At 33.1% G+C, this 26,253-nt stretch overlaps 1 long non-coding RNA gene across 1 annotated transcript in view; it reads left to right on the forward strand.

Moving 5' to 3' along the window:
* Positions 1-26,031, forward strand: part of LOC145239889 (uncharacterized) — a 113,621-nt gene extending 87,590 nt beyond the window's left edge. The window contains exon 3 of the long non-coding RNA XR_013862390.1: positions 25,728-26,031. This is a non-coding gene — a long non-coding RNA (uncharacterized LOC145239889). The remainder of the gene's footprint in view (positions 1-25,727) is intronic.
* The last annotated feature ends 222 nt before the right edge of the window (positions 26,032-26,253 follow it).

Here is a 26,253-nt window from a genome sequence, read left to right on the forward strand (position 1 = left end):
CCATGAATTATCATGGTTCGACAGGATACTCAAAAAAGGTATATTGAAATATAAATATATATTATAAAAGTACTATATATATACATACATACATACATACATACATATATATATATATATATATATATATATATATATATATATATGTGTGTGTGTGTGTGTGTGTGTGTGTGTGTGTGTCTAATGACGTTTTCTATTATTTATAAATTAATAACACCGAAAATGAGAACAATAATCCGAATAATCTTAATAATACGTTTATCTGAACGTATTTTTTCACATTCAAACTTAATCTAACGCTGTGTGTTACCTTTTAAGGAATCAACCTGGTTACGATGTATATCCAAAAGTTAGCAGAACATAAATATTCCAGAACTATATACTAAATCATATAAAGGGGGAAAACTCCTATCTAACTATCAAACTGAAAATCTTTAAAGATTGCTTGTATTTTCCAAAGCATTGTAATAAAGGGAGATAATCGTTTTTACTATTGCAGTTGATTTTTTTTTTTTTTTTGCTTTTTATTACAGAAGATATTCATGCCTTTTAATTTTCATCCAATAGCAAGAATCAAAGTTTTAAATATTGTATTTATTCTTTTCTCGTTTTCAAAATAGAATTGTTTTTGTTTCAAGTTGTTATTTTTAAGAGTATATGTGTGCCCATACTAAAAATAATCTTTTCTGTTGCTCCTCTTAATGCTAAAACTAAAAAATAGGATTTTAATTTTGAGTATTAACAATTTTTATTCATAAATATTGCGTGGAAACAAACTTTCTTTTTCATTAAAGATTGTAAAATGTTCTTAGATTTCGGAAAAGAACTAGGTGGCAGCCATTTTGACGATTACTTCATCGGTTTCGTACAGTGAGTATGAAATAATAATAATAATAATAATAATAATAATAATAATAAATAATTACGGTACAGTTGCAGCAGGTAGAACTGGATATATGGCACAATCACACTGGCATACAAGTTTTCGTTAGATCAAGTGAAGCAATGTTGAGCCTATTCAGTTCAAAATGGGTGACTATTTGAGAATACCGGTGTTGTATTTGTGAGGATGGTGAAAACTCCCTGCAAAAGAAATTGCAAAAATCTAACGTCGTAATCTTCTTCTTTAACTGAGATATACATGCAACTGGGGACTATTTGCAAATTCAGTATTCCCTAGAAACTCCCCCTTTAGAGGAGCCTGGCGAAACCTGCTCAGGATTAATGCCACATCGGTTACGAGGTACAGGTAGGTAGAACTGGATATGCAAAATGTACAGTTAGCAATGGAAACAAATTGATGAAAACAACCCACATAAGCAGGTGACATCGACCAACCGCAGTTAAGTTGAAATATAAATATAAAAGGTGCCTTCAATAAGTTGCCACACTTTTTTGTACAGACATTTAGAATTGGAGTTAGCTCTTGAAAATTCAGTATGTTATTGCTACACATCTTATGAGATGACTGGACAATTTTTATAATTTCAAGTTAAATAAAAAGCTACAACAGAAATTGGAATACACCCTACTAAAGCCTGATTGTCACAGCTGGTGAATTTCAAAAATGCAATCTGGACGTGAGGACACTTTAGAAGAACGATATGCAATAAAATTTTGTTTTATACTTGGAAAATGCCACAGAAATGTATAGAATGCTTCAGACTGCTTTTGGACCATCTTGCGTGAATTGAGCATCAGTTTTTGAGTGGCATAAGAGATTCAAGGAAGGCAGGGAGTCTGTGATGGATGATAAGAAATGTGGGAGGAGTAAGGATGTCAGAACATCAGAGTTGATTGGCTAAATAAAGAATTTTATAGATAAGGACTGTTGTGTGTCTATTGAGATAATGAGCGCAGAGTTTGATGTTAATGTGGGAACTGTACACACAATTATTCATGATGAACTGAAAATGTGGAAGATTTGTGCAAAGTTTATTCCAAGGGTGCTCTGTCCTTGTCACAGACTACTGGACCAAGATGGGCATCAAGACAGTTCCTCACCCTCCCTATAGTCTAGACCTTGCTCCCTGTGACTTTTGGTTACTCCCTAAACTCAATTATTATTATGATTATTCGCTAAACTCAAGGCAAGCCTTAGAGGCAATATTTAGGAAACAACTGAGGAGCTGAAAAAGCCTGTGACGAGGGTTCACACAAGAGGACTTCCATGGGTCCTTCCAGAAGTTGTTGGAACGGTACAACCAGTGCATTGCAGCTGGAGGAGATTACTTCGAAGGTTACTAGAGTTTAATGCATGTACTATCAATGAAAGTGTCCATATGAAATAAGTCTGGAAACTTGAAAGCAACTTGTAGCAACAAATATGAAAAGAAAAAGAATACAAGGGAACTGAATCTACCAGAAATCTCATAATCTGAACTACGACCCTTCACACACACATGTTGGTATCAGGCACGGATAGTTGCACACAAAATAGTCTTCAAAGGTTAAGGAGAATTTAAAGACCGAAAAGAGAGAGAGAGAGAGAGAGAGAGAGAGAGAGAGAGAGAGAGAGAGAGAGAGAGCACTATCTGGACCTCTATCAAAACGATACAAAGTATTGAAACTTTGAAGAAACTAAGTGCCTCTCAAATAACAACGGTCGCTGCCAAACAGAAACCAATGGTAAATGGCTGCTGTGATAATGCAAATTAATTTGTCACTAATTATCAAAAAAGGCAGAGAGTTTTGGAAATGTGTAGAGACTTGTTGTCATACAGACTCCATGGGACACCACCTGTGAATAATCACTGACTCGTCTAAGAACTAGGAATGAGAAAAAATAAGAGAAAGCAAATACAAGGAACTTGCCAGATGACTTTTTGTTCCATATTTCAGTTCTTTGGCAAGTTCCTTGTATTTATATAATAGCAATAATCATAGAAATACTAGAAACAATCTGCAAGAAACTGTAAAAAAGACTAGGAGAAATTGGAACCAAAAGGAAGACTAAGACAATACAATGGATGGCAATAACGAAAATAGCTGAAATCTCGAGGAAAATACTTGAATACGTAAACCAACTGATATAAATTACAAATGCTAACAAGTCACATGGAAGTTGCAACTGAAATAAAACAAAAACATGTTTGGAGCAGCTGAACTTGCAAAAAAGTCTGATATTGTGCCCCCCCCCAATCTCCTTCTCCAAAGAATATAATCTTATAACACCAGCTTCAAGTAGTTGTGATGGACCAGTGAGGATGGAAGGACTGTGGGGGGGGGCACCAACGAGGCTTTCATTGGAAAGATGTAAAGAGTGCTGGGTACTTGAAGAAGCATAGTGCCATCCAGATCCTAGAGAAGACCAATGCTAGTTAGTTGCTATTGATAAATTGGTGGTAAGTCGCTGCAAAATCATTTGTAATTATTATCGAAAGAATGGGGAGAGTTGTTGCCATACGGATTCAGTGGACATTATTGCTTATTGTCAGTAAAAAATCGCAGTAATAATAATAATAATAATAATAATAATAATAATAATAATAATAATAATAATAATAATAATTCTGATTTCGTTTATAAACATCTCTCTCGAAAGGGATGGGATTAATTTCCAGAGGATTTCCCTTAATCCCGGCTTCAAACCAGGAACTTCAAAGATCAAGGGTTTCCCTAAGGATGTTGGTGGTACCTATAATTGCAGAGGTTTGAAGGCCGCCTAAAACATCGGGGATTTGTAATTTTTTCAATTGTCCTTCCAGACGACTTGATACTACTCCTAGTGTACCAACTATGACCAGGATTATTTGGGTTTTAACCCCGTGTATACGCCTTATCTCCAAGGCCAATGGAGCATAATTGCTCCACTTCTCATTCTCCTTCTCTCTCACATTCCTGTCCCAGGGTACTGAAAAGTTTACAATCTGCCAGTTTTTGAGACGTCAATGACGACAAAATCCGGATGATTATGTTCCAATTGCTTGGTCGTTATGACACTTTTATCCCATCATACCTCTAATTTGCCATCATCACTTGTTCTCACTTCATCAGGCACCTCCTCAAACCATTTTCCAGCACACTTCACCCCAACCCTCTTACACACTTCCCAATATATCCGGAGTCCCATGCGATCATGTCTTTTGTGGTACTCTCTCTGGGCCAGTCCACTACACCCTGCTGCAAGGTGCACAATTGACTCTGAGGTCTTACCACAAATCTAGCATTCTGCAGCAATTTCCTCTCCTAGAACCACTTTTTTGAACAATTGTGTTCCTAATGCCTGCTCTTGTGCTGCACAAACAAAAGCTTCAGTACTCTTAGCCAGATACCCAGCTCTAAACCATTGCCATGATCTTTCATCAGCCACTTCTGCTATATCCTGGAAGAACCTTCCATGCATTTTCTTCCTAGCCAGTTCCTCTGCCCTTTCTCTATCCATACGTTTCACATAATCAGCCTTGATCTCACATACCTCCACTTCATTGGCCACAACCTTAAGCATCCACTCCTCACTTCTAACCACATGCTCCTTCAACAACATCTCTCCAGTTCTAGCACAATCTTTTATACTTTTCAATCCGCTCCCACTATCTTTCTTCTTTTGATACAGCCTTGCTATGCTACTTCGAATGTGAAATATACCAAACATTGCTAAAACTTTTCTTGTTTTGATATCCATGGCATGCAAATCCTTGTCAGACCATTCTAAAATTCCTGCACTGTATCTCAAAACACTGAACGCCCATGCATTTACTGCTTTCATTAGGTTTCCTCCATACAGTTTCAATGTTGCAGTTAGTTTCACTCTTCTAAGATACTCCTTCCTGACTTTTTCCTTCATTTCTCTGTTCATGATGCCTACACCCCCCAGCACTCCCAAATACTTATATCCTGTATCTTCTATTTCTTTCATGATTTCTCCAGTTGATAGTACTATTCCATTCGAATAAACCTTTACTCCTCTTTTCATCACCAGCACCACACATTTACTAATCCCAAACTCCATCCCAATGTCTTCTGAGTATGTCTCCACAAGTTCTACCAGTCTCTCCATTTCCTTGTCATTTCAAATCATCCATAAACAGTAGATGGTTGAGGCGTCTGTCACCAAATCCAAAATTATACCCCAGTTTTTCTCCCTTCAAGAGGATGCTCAATGGCATCATTATCATTACAAAAAGAAGTGAAGATAACGAATCTCCTTGAAATATCCCATGTTTAATGCCAACCTGCTCCATCTCCTCTCTGTTTACTGTCAGTACTGTTTTCCCTTGAGCCATATTTGTTTCCAAAAGCCCTACCACATTCTCAGCAACCTTCATCATCAATAGTGTTTCACGTATCTATGAATGAGGAACCATGTCGTAAGCCTTCCTGTAATCGATCCATGCTATGCTCAGATTCTCTTCTTCTTCGCATCCTGCATTATTGCTTTATCGATTAGTAGTTGCTCTTTAGTACCTCTCGAGCCTTTTCGGCACCCCTTTTGTTCATCAGGAAAAACACCATTACTCTCTAGATGTTCATAAATATTCCAGTCAACAGTTTCCACATCAATGGCAGACATGTAATTGGTCTGTAATTATTGGCATCTATTCCTTTTGCAGGATCTTTCCTAATCAGTGTTGTTCTTCCCTTCACAAGCCAATCAGGGACATCTCCCGACTCTACAACCCTTTGCAGGGCAGCTATAGGTGGAACAAGGTATGGAAACTGTTTAAACCAGAAGCCCATCACTCCATCTGGACTAGGTGCCTTCCAGTTTGTCATCCTTCGTATGCCAGCCTTAACGTCATCGATGGTTGTCTCAGCGTTCTTCATCTGCTGCATTTCTGATAGCCTTTCTCTGACCTCTCCCAACCAGCTAGGCCTCTCATTATATCGCCCTTCGACAGATCAAATCCCACTCCAGAACTTCCTGGCATCTTTTGCATTTGGAGTATTGTTATTTCCCGCCTGTTTACTACCATTTAATTCTTTATACAGCTGAGACTGATTGTTCCGGAAAAGGTTGTTCTGCCGAAATGCAACACTTTTTCCAACAAAGTTCAGAATTTTCATACCACTAGTGTGGACCTTCTTTTTTAACATTGTTAGAACGTTCATCGTTCCTTTTTCCAACAATCTATACCTCCTTTCAAGCTCATCTTTGGCTTTCTCTCCTAGTTTAACTCCTTTTCTTATTTCTTCGATTCTACCAATGTCTTTCCACCACCATTTAATACTTTCTTCAAGCCACCTCTTCCAGTGTGACCTTCTATTCTTCATTTTTCCCCTTTTCTTCTGTAATAAGCCAAGACGATTCACAATAACATATGATGCTGCATACAGAAGCCTGTTAAGTTCCGTAATCGATATGTTTTTATGATATTGTGAATTACTCCTTGAATTATTTTTACCTTGTTTTTCACCTTCCGCTTATCAATACTCTTCATACGTGAAATCTCTATGATATCGTCTCTAAGAAGAACCTCTCTTAACTTCTGAAGTACTTCTTTTTCTACAGAAGTCAAAGTTCGAACTTCATCATCACTTCTCCATGCATCTGCTCCTTTCACCGGCTCTATTGTCTCAGAGATCTTAGATCCTTCAAACTCTTTCTCATTACTTCCCCCAACCATAGGATTCCATTCCTCCTCAGTTGTCCGCCTCCCATCATTGCTTACATTTCCCTTCTGCACTTCCACTCTCTCAGTTCTTTCATCAGAGTTAGTTTCATCAATTTTACTTTTGTTATTCATTTCATTCCTAACCATCCATTCAATCTCTTCTCTTGCAATCACTGAAAATAGGTTGTTATTTTTAATTTGTTTTAACTGGAATACCAAACTCGCGACACTTCTAGCTCCTCCTCCTCTCGATTCCCATTCTTCCTTCACTTTTCGGATATATCTACCAGATTTGGTACTTCCACTTCTTACAAAACATTCCCACAGTACTCTTCTTTCCTCATCCGTCCACGTTTTTTTTTTTACATTTCCTGTTCCAACTCCCTTCGTGTCTTGGGACCCTCTCTGGCAATTCTCACTCCCCCTATATCCAGCCACATCCTCAGAATTTCGAACAATTGTATGATGACGACAGGACCCACCTTGTTGACCAGTGGGACACCTACCTGACGTGAGATCATCACAAGATGTTCTAGCCTAATTCACGTCGTTATTTTCAATATTTTGATTTGACATTCTCCCATAAATGGAGTTAGTGAATTTAAGGTTACACCACCACCGATAGTTTTATTGAGACATTATCTCTAGGAGGGTTCCCCACCAACGTCAAAGATCCCCTCCCGACCTTTTTTCTCCATCACCACCACTATTCCCATTACCACCACTAACAACAATAGAAATAAAAGCTACAATGATAATAGCAACACTAATATCGGTAGCAATAATGTTAACAGCATAAACGACAATAGCAATGACAGCAAAAAAACAACACCTACCATTACATGTACAGTAATAATAAAAACATACCACCACTACTATCACCACCACCACCACTACTACTACTAATAGTAATATTAGTGATAATAGTAATAATCAATAAAGTAAATTTTGTTTTATTTTTAAATAATAATAATAATAATATTAGAAATGATAATGATAATAATAAAAACAAAAATGATAATAATAATCAGTAGAATAATAATAATAATAATAATAATAATAATAATAATAATAATAATAATAATAATAATAATAATTTCAGTTAGAAAAACTTACTTTGTTGGTTTTTTTTTTTTTTTTTAACTCCTCTGCCGATGTTGCTTTTGGCCAGAAAAATGTACACAAAAACAGAAACATAAAACATCCAAACATGTGAAAGACAATTCCTCGTTTAACCGTGAATTCAAGTTTTAAATTCTAATTTCAGTTTTTTTTTTTTTTTCAATAATAATAATAATGTGTCACTCAGATCTAAGGAAGAGACACTTGTCTTTGGTGGTGGGCGTGAAAATCACGAGTAACAATAATAATGGAATGGGACTGGAAATACTGATATATTAAGGAGATTTGATATATTACTCAGGTTCCAGGATAAGACACTGTTTACTAGGTACGGACAAAAATGGGGGACCTAGTTTAGAATGCCGATTTATTATACTTTTTTTTGTAGGTTTCTGACTACTTTTTGATTGTATTTGAAAGATTAAGGACTAAGCTTAATTTCCAAAAGGGGAAAAAAAAAAATCTATATACATGAAAAAAAAAGTTATGAAATTGTTTTCACGGCGAGCTACCCAATTCAGCTAAATTTTGAAGGTAAATAAATTCATTGTAAAAAATCCTTTAAAAGATAAATATTATTTTTCTGGGTCTATTTGAAAGTATTTTAAAGTAAAGTCTTAAGATATTGAATTAAATAAAAAAAAAAAAGTAAAAAAACAACAACAAAAAACGCCTCGTTTGTACAAAACATAAATTAATTAGCCCAAAACCGAATGATTCTGACGTTCGCAAAACGCAACAAACTACAATTTTGTAAACACGAAACTTACGAAGGCCCAAAATTTCAGGCAGTCGAAAGACTGTGAATATGATGTCATGTAATTAAAATGGAGAGAGTTCTTTTTTTCCCCAGTCGCGCATCCGTACATTCCTTTTTTGAACGTTTGTATTAATTTTTGCATTTTTTAATTTAATTATTTTTCTATTTTCCTATTTTTAAATTATTTTTTTTTCTTAATTATTGTTCGATATTATATAAAAAAATAAGTTTCACATTCTTGCTAGCAAGGAAATTATTAAAATCTTGCATATAAAGATTATGCGAAAACCGTAATTTAAAAAAAAAGTAGAAATATTTTTGCAATTATAATTTTTTTGTGTTCAATGCTTAATTCAATGGTAATATCGGTAGTTCGAGAAATTCATTTTTCTTCGAGTTATATCGAATTAATACGGATTTAGGGGCCTTTTTTCGTAATGTTCCTATAAAATTATTTTCTTTTATTTTTATTGTTACAAATTACGATGCTTTATTTATATATAAAAAAAAGCAAAAAATAGTCTTGCGTTTTTTATTTACTACTGAAAACTATAAATTTAGTAAAGGTATTTTTATTTAAACAAAATAATACATTTCCACTCGGATTTAAATGAAAATAATTCGTTCATTGTATTCCGCGATCATCATTTGATAAATACTGAAAATTTCATTACAATTGGTTAATTTCCTGATTTTTGGTGATTTTTTTTAATAAAGGGAGGGGTCAAAATGTTGGCAAGACTGGAGTTTAGGTGGAAAAATAATCTCGAACCCTTTATCGCATAAAAGGAACTAATTTCTCTAATCACCGGTACGGCGGTACGTTACTATGTCAATAATATATAAACAATATCGGTATTTCAGAAGTTGTTTTTGAAAACAACTTAAAGAAGCCCAACTTTTTACTTATTTATTTTAAAACGTTTCACGATCTTTTTTTCACGATATTTTTCTTCTCTCATTTTTTACTTCTTTATTTTTAAACAACATTCTTTAATTTTAAACAGAACGTTCCATGATATCTTAAGCACCTTTTTTTAGCACGGTAACAAAAATACATAAGTACCGAACGTTTTATAATTAATAAATTTAAATTTGAAATAGAGAAATAATAAATTGCAAGAGATTACGCGTGTTTAATATAAATTTGTATCGTTTATAACTACTCAGGTAATTTAATAATAATCACGCGATTCAATTTTTAATTAAAAAAATATTGTTTAAACTTTAAAAAGTCTGATAATTTATTATTTCTATTTATGTATTGTTTATCATTAAGGTACTAGTGCATACAGCGATCCGGACGTAAATAATAACGTTATATTTAAAAAGCCATTCTTAATATAGGAAGGGGAGAGTGTTTTATACATATTCTATACTTCAACCTTACAATTGAATAAAAACCATATTATAAAACTTTAATTAAACTTGGAAATACGATTTAAAAAATAGCGCGGATCACTCTCTGCACTAGCACCTTCATTAAAAAAGGTATTCATTGTGTAAAAAAAAAAAAACAAAAAAAAACACGGAACATAAGACATTTAAATATGAATAGAACTTTTCATAATTGTAACCTACGAAAACCTTTTTTTATTTTAATTAAAAGCAATATAAAAAGAAGTTTTTTTTTTGTTTTTTTAAGTTGTTTTCAAAAACAACTTCTGAAATACCGATATTGTTTATATATTATTGACATAGTAACGTACCGGTGATTAGGGAAATTAGTTCCTTTTATGTGATAAAGGGTTCGAGATTATTTTTCCACCTAAACTCCAGTCTTGCCAAAATGTTTATACATTTTGAGCATCGGCATTCATTTTGTCCGTACATACTGTTTACTATCAAGAAGTAAAACTAGAAATAAGCGTGTCTGGAACTTTACTCCCGCTCTTTCCCTCTTGCTTTCTTTTTTTCTTTTTTTTTTTTTTTAAATTTTATTGTATTTATTTATTTATCTTGATTAATAGCGCAAACATCTTGATTTCATTAATAGACTGTGTAACCAGAGCGTTTAAGCGTTATTGTCAACACAGATTATTTCTCTGTCTTAAGATGGCCAAGGGAGGTAAACGATAATGTTTTACTCGGCGTGTAAGGGAGATAATTTTGATTTGACTCTACTAGAAATTCGTTTTTATGGAACGACGCAGATAATAACTGTTACATTTTATTATTTCTAATTCATTGTATACATTGCTGATTTACTTATATGTTATGCCTGCATCGTGTATAAATAACATGGTGCTATTTTAAGTGAATTTAGTACATACAACTATAAGATGGAAGAAAAAAGATCTTTATCTCTCGTCGCTTGCTCTGTGTATGTGTGTCTGGAGATATATATATATATATATATATATATATATATATATATATATATATATATATATATATATATATATATATATATATATATAAAGCTGAACGTCTCTGTGTGTGTGTGTGTGTGTGTGTGTGTGTGTGTGTGTGTGTGTGTGTGTGTGTGGTCACGAATAGGCTCCTATATGGTTGACTATTGCAGAAAATTGATCACATATAATGATAGATATATTGAGACACAGGAATGAGTATATTTGATCTGGCATAATGATGATTCATTAAAATTGTGGGGTATGCGTACGCGCCTGGTCCAGTGGTCCACAAAGTATGGAAATAAAAAAAAATTAAAATTAAAAAAAAACAAAAACGTTAACAAGTGTTTTTGATATAGATGTACATAATAATACTTTGATAAGTATGTTTTAACTTAAATAGGGATGGTATAATAAAATTGTGGGGTCTGCATTCGCGCCTGGCCTCCATAGAATGCAAATAGGCACAAACTTTAATAAAGACTTTTCATATCTATCTGCGTAAGCATACTTTGATAATTATGTTTCAGTTTGAAGAAATATGGTATAATAAAATTATGAGGGGGTTCGTTCGTGCCTGACCTCCATAGAATGTAAATATGTCACAAAGTTTAACAAGGTTTTTTAATATAGATCCACAGAATATTGTGATAAGTGTTTCAGTGTGAACAGGTATGGTATAATAAATTATGGGGTTTATTTATTTTATTTTTACTTTCATCATATTTTACTTTGGTTTTGATACCCCCAAATTCGAAGCTATCTCTTTACAACTCTCCCTTTTCATAACCTATCATACTTTCATAAATCAGAGTCCATTTTCTGTAGGCTGTTTTTGAACCCAGTCAACGACGGGTACTTTTGCAAGTATATATATATATATATATATATATATATATATATATATATGTGTGTGTGTGTGTGTGTGTGTGTGTCTTTACATAAGCAGTAGTTTGTTGCCACACAGTCATGAGAATGTTTCGGTCTACCAGTATTTATCAACTAGAGACCTCATCATGCAACAACCCTTATTTCCGAAAACGGAATTCAAAATGAAGATCGAAAATTAATTCTCAGAAAAAGAAGGCTTTTTTTTTTTTTCTGAGTGTGAAGATTCACGGAGAACAGGGTTGAGTTGGGTGTAAATTTGTTAGTTTATTCATTTTAGTATTTGTTTATTTACTTATTTATCGGTGACTTTATTCATTTTCATGTTGGTGTTAGGGGTTAGGGTTATAAAACCTAGAGCTATACAGATGTTGACTTTTACAGGCGAGAGGCTCCTGTTTCTGTTGGAGACCATCCAGGGTCAATGTGTCATAAAAGTCCCTTCTATTTCCCTCCCTTCTCCCCTCTCCCCTCTTTCATTTTTACACACACACACACACACACACACACACACACACACACACACACACACACACATATAAAATTAGATATTCATATTATTTGGAATCTTCAGACTACTGTTCTCATCTTCAGTGTTATTTTCACAACGTTTCGGTCATTATAACCTCCGACCTTCTTCAGGTGTATCATGTCGAACTTAGAAATGTTTCTGCCGAACTCGGGATTCTGGACAGGATTTTGAACAGAACCCTTTCTTTACTTCACGGTGGTAGCATGTTCTTATTCCGTCAGCCATGACTGGATAGAAGTCCCAATTAATTCGCAATTGTATTTTTCGGTCACCACACAGTGAGAATCGAACCTTCACACTTCATGAGACTATCACTTTTACAATTGATTTTTCAAGTATTTAACCACTGCACCACGGGTTCGAGTTAGAGTACTTGGAAAAATGAAAAAAGGAATTTGTGTGTGTGTGTGTGTGTGTGTGTGTGTGTGTGTGTGTGTGTGTGTGTGTGTGTGTGTGTGTGTGTGTGTGTGTGTGTGTGTGTGTGTACATGCGAGTTAATTCCTTCCTGATGGACTTGAAAACGACTGGGCTGATTTTTATGAAATTTCTCAAAAATGTATTTTATGTGCCTGGCAATGTTCTTAGATAGGTTTTGTATCAGAATGTTTTTGATAAGTATCGATAATCGAAATAATTCGATAAAGGAAGGAAGAGGCAATTTTGACCAAAGTTAACACCTTACACAGCCTAACATCACAAGTGCATTTGAGAAGTTTTATTACTGCACAAGTCGAAAAGCTCAACACATAAAATCAACAGTAGGTTCTTTGATATGATAAAGGCGCATTCGAAATGAATGTTTCTGCTTAGAGCACAATTGAAGCATGATACTTGACTTTTTCACTTTTAAATTTAAATTTAAGCCATTATATATAAAAAATAATTTCATAAAATCAACAATAGGTTCACTACAGTGCAATGTAGACAACAATGTACTATGGACTAAGTCACTGTGAGGAGGCACGTGCAGCTTCCTTCCGATGCACTGCAATGGGTTCCCAACTAGAGCTACGCAATTAATCGATTTCAGTCTCAAATGGACGATTTTATCGATTTCGATGACAGTAAAAACATGGGAGCGTGAAATATATGTTGATCATCATTCCATTCCGGGAAACGTCGAGTCTCCTTGCTAGTTACTTCATAAAATATTAAAATAAATATGGTTAAGGCCTATTCAGTGCTAAACATTATAACAATAATGGAAACAGCTGAAATATTAAGGAAAACCCTTGAATGCAGAGATTAACACACAAGCTACAGGCACAAACTGAACATACAGAAACTGCTATGGATGTGAAACAAAGAAACGTCATATGGAACCATGAAAACTGAAACTGTAAAATTGTAAGTTATGCACCTGACTTCCACATCCCCCTTTTTTTTTTTCGTGTATCACTATAAACTGGCACCACACGAAATAAGTGAGGAGAGTCAAGGAGAATGGATAGACTGAGGAGAGAGAGCATTTATAAAGTTTTCATGCCCCCAGGTGCAATCCTAGGTGTTCAAACTATTACAAGTGCAGTTCTAGGTGGTTCGGCCTGAACATCCACCAAGGTCCTGTGACACAGCACCAATCACTCTGATGAAGACAGGGTTGATATGACCTTGGATGCAGCAGTGATGATCTCCTTTCTCCTCCTTGTGCTGAAAGGAAAGATAATTCATCTTGGTTGATTGTTTTTTCTTAAGTTCCCTTGTAAGTATTAGCAACAATAACAACGTGAACCTGGTTTTACTTTTCGTATAAGATTTATTATTCACAACAGAGAGAAATAAAATAATAAGTATGTACAGTTTTTCACAGGAGAATAAAAAAAATACAATAAATAAAATGTTGTTTGCAGTTTCTCTTTCTTGGTAGATACGATAGTTGATGAACGAGGCTCAGTCTTAGTCCAATAACTAATTTTTTGTTTTTGATCGGTCAAAAGATAGGGCTTTTTAAACAGTGAGGTGCGGAACGGTGGACCCCCCCCCTTGCGGAGTTCAAACTCACCACTGGAACCTCCCTGCAGACTCTCTGCAAAACTATTAATTTTTCTTGCCCTGTACCAGCTTATATATAAATGGTTGGGGTAGGGAACCTACCGGAGTGTTCCAGTTATCCAATCATCATCCCATCTGTCACACCTTGGTTCATTCTGATTGGATAATCAGCTATTTCTCCTGCATATCAAAATCAGGTAATTTTCCACAGCAAGGGGTTTCATTGATGATCTTCTCACGCCCCGGAGAGCTCATCCTTGGCCATAACATCCACTAGATAGATACATCCACCAAAATAATCCACCAAATAATCAACTTCATGGTTTATTGTTTCATAATTCGACTTTGTTTTTTTCCGTTACAAGAAAACTGTATTTCACATCAGCGACCATGCCATTTTTCTTTCAACTGGCAGGATTACTTGCGGTTTTCCGAACCTGATATTGAAATAAAAAGGCTCTAATTCACAACACTGCATGAAAAACTAATTCATGACCTGAAAAGATGTATCTATGAAGCAAATGTGCCAGAATGGATGCCCAAAGGTAGAACAACACTGGTGCAAAAAGACTTAGAAAACAGAAAACATCCCCAGCAACTAGAGGCTAATGACACGTTTACCTATAATGTGAAAAATACTAACGACACAACTAAGGAAACAAATTCATAATCGCGGACTGAAGAACAGAAAAGATTTCAGGAAGGAAAAAGAGGAACACATAACCTATTATACATAGACCAAAAGATCCTGAAGGAGGTAGTGGTAGAAAAAAGAATATAGCCATGGCATGGATCGACTACAAGAAAACATATGACAAAATCCCACAGGCATAGATAATAGAATGTCTGAGAATGTAAAAAATACCAGGCAAGACTATCAACGTGATAGAAAATGCAATGATAACTTGGAGACTTCAATTGACGGCTGATGGACAATAAGTAACAGAGTCAAATACAAAGAGGTGTCTTCCAAGGTGATTCCCTATCACCACTATTGTTCATCATAGCCATGATGTCCGTTAACAATACACTAAGAAAATGCCAAGCTCACTAATACAGATGAAAGAATGAACCACTTAAGGTACATGGATGACCTGAAACTGTTTGCAAAAAATTGTCTTCCGTTTTGCTGCTTTCTGGCTGACTACAATATGGTTGTCTTCAAGCCTTACGTGAACAAGTTTTTGATGAGCCGTTCCATATAAATTAACAAATTTGCCGAATTTCCATTACTAACGATTACTTTATTGTCTAATTGTCTATTGTGCGCTCTTTAACCCTTATCCTTGAGTGGCTTCTTGCCCTTGATAAGTGGTGATACCTTTGTAAAAAAAAAACAAAAAACAAAGACAGAACAAAAAAACAAAAAAAAATAAATAAATAAAGACAGAACAAAAAAAAGCAAAAAAAAACAAAGACAGAACAAAAAAAAACAAAAAACAAAAAACAAAGACAGAACAAAAAAAAAAAAAAAAAAAAAAAAAAACAAGAAGGAACTAGAGACGCTAATAAACACAACCAGAATCTTCAGTCAGGATATCCGAATGGAATTCAGTATGGAAAAGTATGCACTGTATGAGAAGGGGAAAACTGGAAGCAACGGAAGGTATAGTACTATCCAATTAAACGGAGATGAGGGCAATAGGTGAACATGACAGCTACAAATATTGGGGAGTTCTGGAAGCAGATGTGATCAAAGCAAGAGAAATGAAAGAAAAAATTGGAAAAGGAATACCTCAGAAGAATAAGAAAACACTTTGACTATATAATCTATTATATAGTCAAAGAGTTTTCTTATTCTTCTGAGGGATTCCTTTCCAGTTTTTTCTTTAATTAGAAGTATAAACATATTTTTTTTTTTAATTAGAAGTATAAACATTTTTTTTTTAATTAGAAGTATAAACATTTTTTTTTTAATTAGAAGTATAAACATATTTTTTTTTTTAATTAGAAGTATAAACATATTTTTTTTTAATTAGAAGTATAAACATTTTTTTTTTTAATTAGAAGTATAAACATTTTTTTTTTTTAATTAGAAGTATAAACATATTTTTTTTTTTAATTAGAAGTATAAACATTTTTTTTTTTTTTAATTAGAAGTATAAACATATTTTTTTTTTTAATTAGAAGTATAAACATATTTTTTTTTTTAATTAGAAGTATAAACACACGGGTAGAGTTCCTAGGAAGATACTTTAGACCATTTATAGGTCGGACCAAAAAAGAACTGAGGAATCTCAACCAGAAGACCAGGAAACACATGACTATGCACAATGCACTGCACACACACTCAAAGGATGATATTAACTGACTATATAAAAAGGAAAGGTGGAAGAAGAGGGTTTGTATAGAAAACTAGCAAATAACACATCAGAAGAATTAGAAAAATACATAATGCAAAAGACTGAAAGAATAATTCCTGCAGCAAGAGACACTGCAAAAAACAAACCAGAGAGAAAAAGAAAACACGAGGAATAAGACAAGAAAATAAAAATGGGAAGAGAAAAAACTCCAATTCATGACAAAAGATAAGACTAACGAAAACACTTGGACATGACTAAAAAAAAGGAAATGTTAGCACAGAAACTGAATCCTTAATAACAGCCACACCAGATAGTGTGATTAGAATTAACCACATCAAAGCAAGGATTGACAAGACACAAGAAAACAGCAAATGTAGACTCTGTGGACAAAGAGACAAAACAATAAACCCCATAATAAGCAAATGCAGCAAACTAGCCCAAAAAGAATATAAAAATAGGCACGATCAAGTGGAGAAGGCAGTATACTAAGAATTGTGCAAAAATTGCATCTTGAACATCCTGACAAATAGTACACGCATCAATCGGCAGTAGAACTTTTACTCTTCTATGCTTATTGCCTTTGGAAAATAAGGTGCACACCAATAATAACATTTGCTAATATTTTTCCTCTGAGGAGATGAATAAACATCGAAAAACCATGGCTTAAGGAAATATATCTATTAAACTGTATTCTTTGTTTGCAAACAATAAAAGAATTCTATATTTGAAATCTTTTCAAATCATAAAATTTCAATACCTAAATTATGATTTATTTGCTCTATCTTGTATATTGAGCAATTTTATTTAGCTGTGATTGTCTTTATAAAATATTACATCTAATAATATTTTGTAAGACTGATAATCACTAGATTTGCATACCAGTAGATATATTGCATTTCATTATTCTGAACATATATATATATATATATATATATATATATATATATATATATATATATATATATATATAATATACTAGCTGTACCCTGCCATGCGTTGCAGTGGCTCAATTTGGTGTAATGGAATAATTTAATAAAAGAGAAAATGCATGTTTCTTATATTAGTACAGCAATCCACTGCAAAAAGTGAAAAAGAAGGCGAAACTGAAAAAAATGGTACTCTTGCAGAATTTGATCTGGATCCTTGGGAGTTTCTGTCAATCATTCATGTTTTGGACTTGACCAACAATCAGTGGATGAAGCCGAACGTAGCAAAAATGTTGAAACGCTAAATGTTTTTTTTTGTTGCTGCTGTTTTAAAAAATGTGAGTTAGTAATTAATATTTGGTTGATGGTGGGGGGAGGGGGGTTACTATACACAGATTCGAAAAAGTTGTCCAAAAACAAATAAATGAAAGCAAAGGTAAGGTAATTTACGTTTCTACCTAATTGGATAATTGTTTAGTGTTTTTATGTAATGTAAAATGTTTAATTGGCTCAAAAAACAGAAATGGTCGCGGACTCTGTCGAATAAGTTAAGTTTGGGAAAGTAAGTTGAAAACTAAAAACTATACAAAACAGTGTTTGAAACTCACCGAATATATGTTATCATGACATAGGCTGGCATAATCGGTAGGTTTCTGACAGTATTTTGTATAGTTTTTTTAGTTTTAACTCACTTTCTCTAACTTAAAGTAATCAACAGTGTCCACCACCATTTGTAGCTTTCAAATACACCAATAAACACTGTTTTTCGAGCCGACTAAACGTTACATTAAATGAAAAGGGTTTGTATTACTAAACACAGATACAAAGAAGTTGTCAAAAAATAAATATATAACAAATAAATGTTATCAAAGGCAAGAAAAGTAAGTGTTCTACCTAACTGGATAAGATTTTAGTGTTTTTATGTAATGTATAATCGGTTCAAAAACATTCAATGTTTATCGGTATATCTGAAAAATACAAATGGCGGCAGACTGTATCGAACACGTTAAGTTTGGGGACCCGCAGAATTATTTAATGGTCGTTCTCTTAGTACCCCCCTAGTCAAGGCTAGCGCATGTGCACGTAACATTTTTTATTTATTTACTTACGTGGTGGAGTTTCTATACTGATAGGTTTTTTAAATTTTTTTCACTGGATTATTATTGATTGAACACTAACCAGATTATGAAAAAAAATTGAAAAAAAAAAATCATTTCAACATTTGAAAGGGGTACTCACTTTTTAGTTACCACGTTCTGGTAAATCGGTCACTCATTTTTTTTTTTTTCTAAATACGGAAGTGTCTTCGGGAGATATAAAATGGTCGCATGTTGACGAAGCAATGTATCAGGAGGCGTACAGGATTAAAAATTATTGGTAAATTTTTAGATTAGATCCACCTCCTCAATTTTCTTTTAAATGACGACTTGAAATGGTTTTCGACTATGCTGAATACGAAAATCGCATCGAAATTTTGAAGAAATAAGTAGTTATCAAGATATAAAAAGTTGTATTATGCATTGTAATCTTTGGCGGCCATCTTTTTTACGTGTGTGTATTTGTTTATGGCGCGTGTGCACGTAAAAAGATGGCCGCCGAAGAATACAATGCATAATACAACTTTTTATTTCCGCAAAATTTCAATGCGATTTGCGTGTTCAGCATACTTGGAAACCTATAAATGTCGTCATTGAAAGGAAAATTGTGGAGGTGGACCTAATCTAAAAAAATACCAAATTATTAAACATTTCTCCAGCATGTTAGTGAAATTTATAATACTTTAAAAAAATTTAAAAAAAAAAAAGTTTTGAAAAAAAACCTCACCTTTCATAAAACAATTTTTAAAAAACACACACACACAAATTGACTAAATAAGTAAAAAAAAAAAATAATTAAAAAACTCGAAACTTTATTTTCATAAAAACAATAAAAAGTCGTGTTCAATCTATTTTTTTTCTTTGAGAAAAAAATATATTTCTGACATACAAATGCTGTAAAGACTCATTATTTTTACTTTCTATGGTTTTGATATACCGCGTTTTTATTGTTTACAAAATGGGTGACTGATTTATCAGAACGTTGTAACTAAAAAGTGAGCACCACTTTCAAATGTCGAAATAATGATTTCTTTTTTACATTTTTTTTTTAATAATCTGTTTAATTAGTGTCCAATCAATAATAATCCAGTGAAAAAATTCCAAAAACCTATAAGTATAGAAATTAAGCATGGGAGTGATGGTTGTACAACGTTGCCTTTCGCACTTTTACAAACATTATTTACGTTAACTCTTTTCATAAATAATTTTTTTTAAAAAGTAACTAAACCATTTATTGATAATTTGTCACGTGTACAAACATTTATTTATTTACGTAGGCTTAACTCCTTTCATGAATAAGAAAAGTTTTACTCTTTAAGAATAATAAAAGGAAAAAGTTACTGAACATTTATAAAAGGACTTACTTCTTTTCATGAAGGCCAGAGGAATAGTTGGCCGAAAAGTCGTGAAACAACAACTAATAAAGATGAGAATAATAGTCCGCAATAAATAAAAATGGTGCTAATGCCGAAAGCGATCCGCGCTATTTTTTTAAATCATATTTCCACGTTTAAATAACGTTTTACGATATGTTTTTTTTATTTATTTATTCAATTGTAAGGTTAAAGTACAGAATAGGTACAAAACATCCTTCCCTCCCCATGTTAAGAATAACTTTTTAAATAATAACATTATTTCAGCACGGATCACTCTCTGCATGAGTAATCTTATATCGAAAAACAAAAAAAAAACTCAAAAAGCAAGCGACAAACTTTTTTTTGGCCTTATATTTTATTATATAAAGCCAAAAAAAAGTTTGTCGCTTGCTTTTTGAGTTTTTTTTTTTTTTTGTTTTTCGATATAAGATTATTTATTGCAACCAAATGAAAAAATGTGTACATTAAAAAATTTGGAAGATAAACAAATGAAATATGTTTTTTTTTTTTTTTACTTATCGAGTTAACAGAAAATGAAATCTTTTGTCAATTCGTGGCTGTGAAATGAATCGAACCGGAAGTTCAGTTTTATCAACAGAACAGATTCGCAGTAACGGTTAAAAAAATATATTTATTTTATTTAATATTTTAATATTTTAATAATTCGCGAGGTAAATTTATTTTAATAACATAAAAACATACCTCGACTCTAAAAATGGGTTGTCTGAAAATTGCAAAAAAATTGGTAACGTAGAAATATGGTTTTATTCGTTTAGAACGAACCAACTTTACATTTATATATATATATATATATATATATATATATATATATATATATATAGATGTATAATATATATATATATATATATATATATATACACACATTAAGTAATGTGATTGATAATTTAAAATTAAAATTAGAATTAAATTAAAAATCCGTTTCACAAGAAGGAACAACAATAAAGTCAATAATTTGTACGATCGTTTCGGAAAATAATGTTTTTATTGTGGTAGACATTAAGCCACGGACAATAATTTTTACATATAGTATTTTAAAAAAAACAAAGTTTCCTCATCAGCAAAAGTATTGGGAAGGGTTTTTAATATATGTAAAAGACACCATAAATAAACCTAGCATTAAAAGTAAGGCAGATGTATCTTTTAATTCTTCGCCTTTTGAAGAAATCAGCAATTATAAACATAAACGCGTACATGACTTGCAAAAATAGCGTTGCAAAAATGTCTGACATTATATATATATATATATATATATATATATATATATATATATATATATATATATATATGTTATTACTAGACCAGATAAAGGTTCAGGGGTTGTAATACTAGATCATTATGATTATGTCGACAAAATGTCTACCATATTGAACACACGGATAAATTTATAAAAATGGGCTCTGTTGCAACTCATAATCGTACAACCTCTTTAGAATCTAAATTTCAAAAGAAATTAGTCAAGTGGGTTAAGAGTGGTGTACTGCCATCGGACATAGCTCATGAGATAAGGCCCTCAATTTCGATCCGCCATAGATTGTATGGTTTACCGGAATCTCACAAAGTAGGTATTCCCTTAAGGTCCATTTTGTCATCACAGCATAAAGTTGCATCATCACAGCATAAAGTTGCAAAATGTATCTTAAATATTTTGCAACCAATATTAAAATATTACAGTAAACACTATTTGAAAGATTCATTTTATTTTGCAGATTTTATTCAGAGGTTTTAGGTTGTTAATAAATTTATGTGTTCTTACGACATTAGCAACCTGTTTACTTGCGTCCCGATTTCAGAGACTGTAGATAGCTGTACAGATTTTTTGATATCGTAGTCAGATATCGCCTCCTCCCATTTCTGAAAGTATATTTATTGAGCTGACGAAATTTGCCACTGCATCTGTTGAATTCAACTTCAACGATGTAATGTATCGGCAAATAGAAGGTGTTTCGATGGGCTCAGTTTTAGGCCGATAATGGCGAATATTTTTGTGGGTTTCCATGAAGAACAATTGCTCTCTGGGCCCATTAAACCATTGATCTATTTTTGCTATGTAGATGACACATTTTGCACCTTCAATAACCAAACAGAGGCAAATAGTTTTTTCTCCTTACTTAATAATATGCATCCCGCGTTACAATACACTTATGAAGGGGAATCTATTTCGTCCATAGCTTTCCTTGATGTATTGGTAACGAAAACATCATCAAGTCACCTTACACCAATATACCGTAAACCTACTGCATACACGTTGGGATTCATTTTGTTCCCGAAAACATAAGATAAATCTAATTTGGACCCTAACATATTGTGCCCTTATGATCTGCTCAAAATCAAAATTGGATGAGGAATTAAAAATGATTACTGATACCCTCTCCAAAAATGGATACCCGTTGGATGTGATTAGGTCAGTTATACAGAGGGAAATAGCAAAATCCTCTGTAACCAAAACAATTAATAACTGCCCAGTATATCTACTGGAGGCAGTAAGTGAGAAATTTGTAAAGCAAATCAGTTCAACAGTGCAAAATTGTTATTTTGTTTCAAATGTACGTGTTGTGTTCTCGTAGAGAACGTTAATGCCATCCTCTCGAAAAGACGTTCTACCCCCCCCGATCATAATAATAATGTAATTTACAATTTTGAATGTAGTTGCAGTGCCAACTATGTGGGTCGAACAACATTAAGATTGGACGGAAGAGTCCAACAACACGTACCTACCAAAATCAGAAATGGAACATACCAAACAACGGACGTAATTGGCAATACATACGGGCCTTCAATTACTGACCACCTTATGAAAAACCCGTCTTGTGCAGCGAACTTTAGCACGAATTCTTTTACAATCTTGAGTCGTGCTCACTCACTATTTCATTTAAATATCTTGGAGACTGTTCACGTTCGGTTGAGAAGGCCTTCCCTCTGTAATCAGAAGGAATGCCTGTTAGGTTTGAGCGTGATTAGTCTCTTGGATCTTCAAGTAATATAACGTTGCTGTATTCCAATCACTTTTCCTCATTTTTTTTCATACATAACGTAACATAACGTTATTTTTATCTGTACATAATTTCGATTCCCATTTCTCCCAAATCCCTCGACACAGCTTTGATAAAACGAGGGCGAAACCGGTCAGCTGACTCACTCATTTTTCCCCTCCTTTTATTCTCTTCACCCCCGTTAACTTTATTTTAAACGTTGGCTTTATTTTAACTTTTTAATCATGAATTTTCGTCTTCCTTTCATGATTGCATTATATAAATTTGGTACCCCTCAAAGAATCATGATATATGTGTGTGTGTGTGTGTGTGTGTGTGTGTGTGTGTGTTCTTTTGTATAAATAATTGAATTAGTTCATGATTTCCATTTTGGATTCCAGTTATTAAATTATAAAATGGTATAATACTGAATTTAATATTTTATTTTATTGAGTTATTTTCTTCAAAAATTCTTCCCTGATGTTCTTGACTAGTTTTCTCCCTTCCAACCATTTCTGTCAGACATTATATATATATATATATATATATATATATATATATATATATATATATATATATATATATATATATATATATATATATATATATATTCTAAGAATTAGAAAAAAAGATTTATTCTGTGATGGTCAACTAAACAATTTCTTGCAAGGGGGGGTCACTTTTGCAACGTCATTTTTGCAAGTCATGTACGCATTTATGTTTATAAACCTTTTTTCAAGTTTATGACGTCATAAGTCGTCGTGGGTAAAAGCGTTTGTTACTTACCTTTTTCCCTTCCTTCACGTTTCAGGTTCGAGCCTGCCTACCGCGGTTATTTTTTTTCGGTCGCACGGGCATTATTTGATTGAAACAAAAAAATTTTTTATTCATTTTTTTTTTCGTTTGGATGAATAAATTGAAGAAAATGAAATACCAGTACAATATTTGAAAATATGTTTGTTGTGAAAAGGATGACGTTGTTTTATTTCAGAACGAAACAGTCGCTGGAAATTAAAAAAAAAAAGTTTTAGCGCTGTAAAGCGAATGAGATTTCTTCTTTTTTTTTTTCTTTTTTTTTTTTTTTTGCTATATGATAAATTTACTCTCTTAATATAACTTTTTTTGGAAATATATTTTCAAATATTGTTCCGATATTTTATGTTCTTCAATTTATTCGCCCTGAAGAAGTCTTACAATAAAGACGAAACATTGATGGACATATAACTTTTTTCTTCATGTTTTTTTTTTTTTTTTTTTTTGGACGAGTGAACTTATCTGTGCCGTTGTACGATTAATTTGAGAACAGTTTTCCTTTCTACCACAATTAACGAATGCTACTTGAATTAAAGATAGTTTGCTGCAAAAAGACCATCATCATCATCATCAAACGAGAATCTGTTCAATTTGAGGCGTGCGGCCAATTAATTAGTGAGCGGCTCCTATACAACATTTATAATCGTTTCAGGATTTTAAGTTTGCATGTCACATCAAACACAACACTGATTAAACATACAACGATTCCCCTCTCTTCTATAAGCAGGTTAGGGTCAGGCTTCTATAGGAACAGCAGACGAGTCAAGTTTTTTTTTTCCAATTAGTAGAAACCTGACACCCATTTCAACTGATCTACAATTGTATTAGAGTTTATTGCTTGGCTGCGAGAAATGTTGCCTTTTCTGAGATTAACTTTATTTTAAATATTGACTTTATTTTCATATTTATGTTCAGAATTCCCTTCCCCATAAAAATCAAAAATAAATTAAAATAATGTATGATGTACTTCCTCGTGATGGAAAAAATAGTGTACAAAAAAAACATGTAATTTGATCAAATAGCTTTGTTTTTAAATAAGAAAATCAAATTTTATGTCTAAACTAGGAACAATGATATTGCAACGCCATCTCGAAAACAGTCTGAAGAAAGAAAAAGATAACTTCAAATAATTCAAACCTTTGCGAGATTTTAGAAATCCATTCTTAAAATAGATATTTTGAAAACTTAAAAACGCTTTATAATGATTTTCTTTTATAAAAAATAAAAATTAACTGATCAATTTACGTGATTTTTGCTGTACGAGATTTTCTTCGTGTCACAGGTGCAAACATATTACAGATTTTTATTTATCTATTTTTCATAATGACGATAGGGCAGTTCTGGACAAGCGCCTTAGATTCCTATTTCTGTTATAGTGAAACGTGGTTGGTTGGTTGTTTTGTTTTACGGCATATGAACCCTTTTCAGGTTATTTAATGCCGAATCTGGTGATTTTGAAGAACGATTTTTTTAATATAGTATATTTGTTTTTTAAGTCGTATTCTATTTAACCCATAGTTGGGACCCTAACAGGTGCTACCACTCCGGGTCAGAGTGGACCTGGGAGCAATGGCAATTAAAGGGTGGCTCCACACTCCCAAAGGCCTGCAAGCTGGGGCCTCACCATCGGATATAGTTTAAGGTCATATCCAGGACCGTGAGACGTGGAAACGGATGCAAAAAAAAAAATAAAAAAAAAAAAAAGTCTGACCCTCAAATTGTATTAGCAATTCAACAAAAAATACGAATCTCGTTAACGGAATAACCACAATTTAGTCACATATTTATTGTTATTATTTCCAAAATTTAAGCATATGTTTCATATTATATATTTTAGCTCATTGCCTTAGCCGTAATGGATGTTTTTATTACTTGCATGCTTCACATCGTCCGTATACATGAGGTGGTTTATTCTTTGTGCTATGTATGTAAACTTGTATCCCTCATTACATTTTTCTGAGTATGTTGTTGATTGACATTATAGCTATGATAAACAGCATGGTTATTTTTTTATTTCCAGTGCACACCATACACGAAAAGATGCATCCCCGGTCGAAGCAATTGCTGTGGTTCGCTCGTCTGTACAAATATCCTACAAAGTTATTGCCTCTACCCATTCGAGTCTTGTTACTGTATGACCACTTCTTTTTATAATACAGACTCTTGGCGGTAATCATGAACGAATCATGCCGGTCAACCAATACACACCAGAGAAATCGCTGCCAAATTTTTTGAATTCTTCCTGAAATTAAAAAATTCAGTTTTGTTCTTAACACCATTCTTGTACGAATTATGTTTATTAATTAAACAGCCAATAAATAAAATGTCCGGTTTTTTGTTTTCATTTGACCCTTTTTTTTTTTTAAATGCGATCAAGCTTGTATAGGGTCCTTTGCAGGCGAGCTCCGCCCCCACACAATAAAATACTTCCATCACATCACAAAAGATAGACAAAATGTTAGTTGCAATAAAGAAAACGGTTTTACTATTTAAGTCCGGCAAATTAAGGCATGACAAATGTACGACAACTGCTCATGCGTGTTGTT

This window comes from Euprymna scolopes, chromosome 19, assembly GCF_053919585.1.
Source record: "Euprymna scolopes isolate OS-2025 chromosome 19, ASM5391958v1, whole genome shotgun sequence".
NCBI lineage: Eukaryota > Metazoa > Mollusca > Cephalopoda > Sepiida > Sepiolidae > Euprymna > Euprymna scolopes.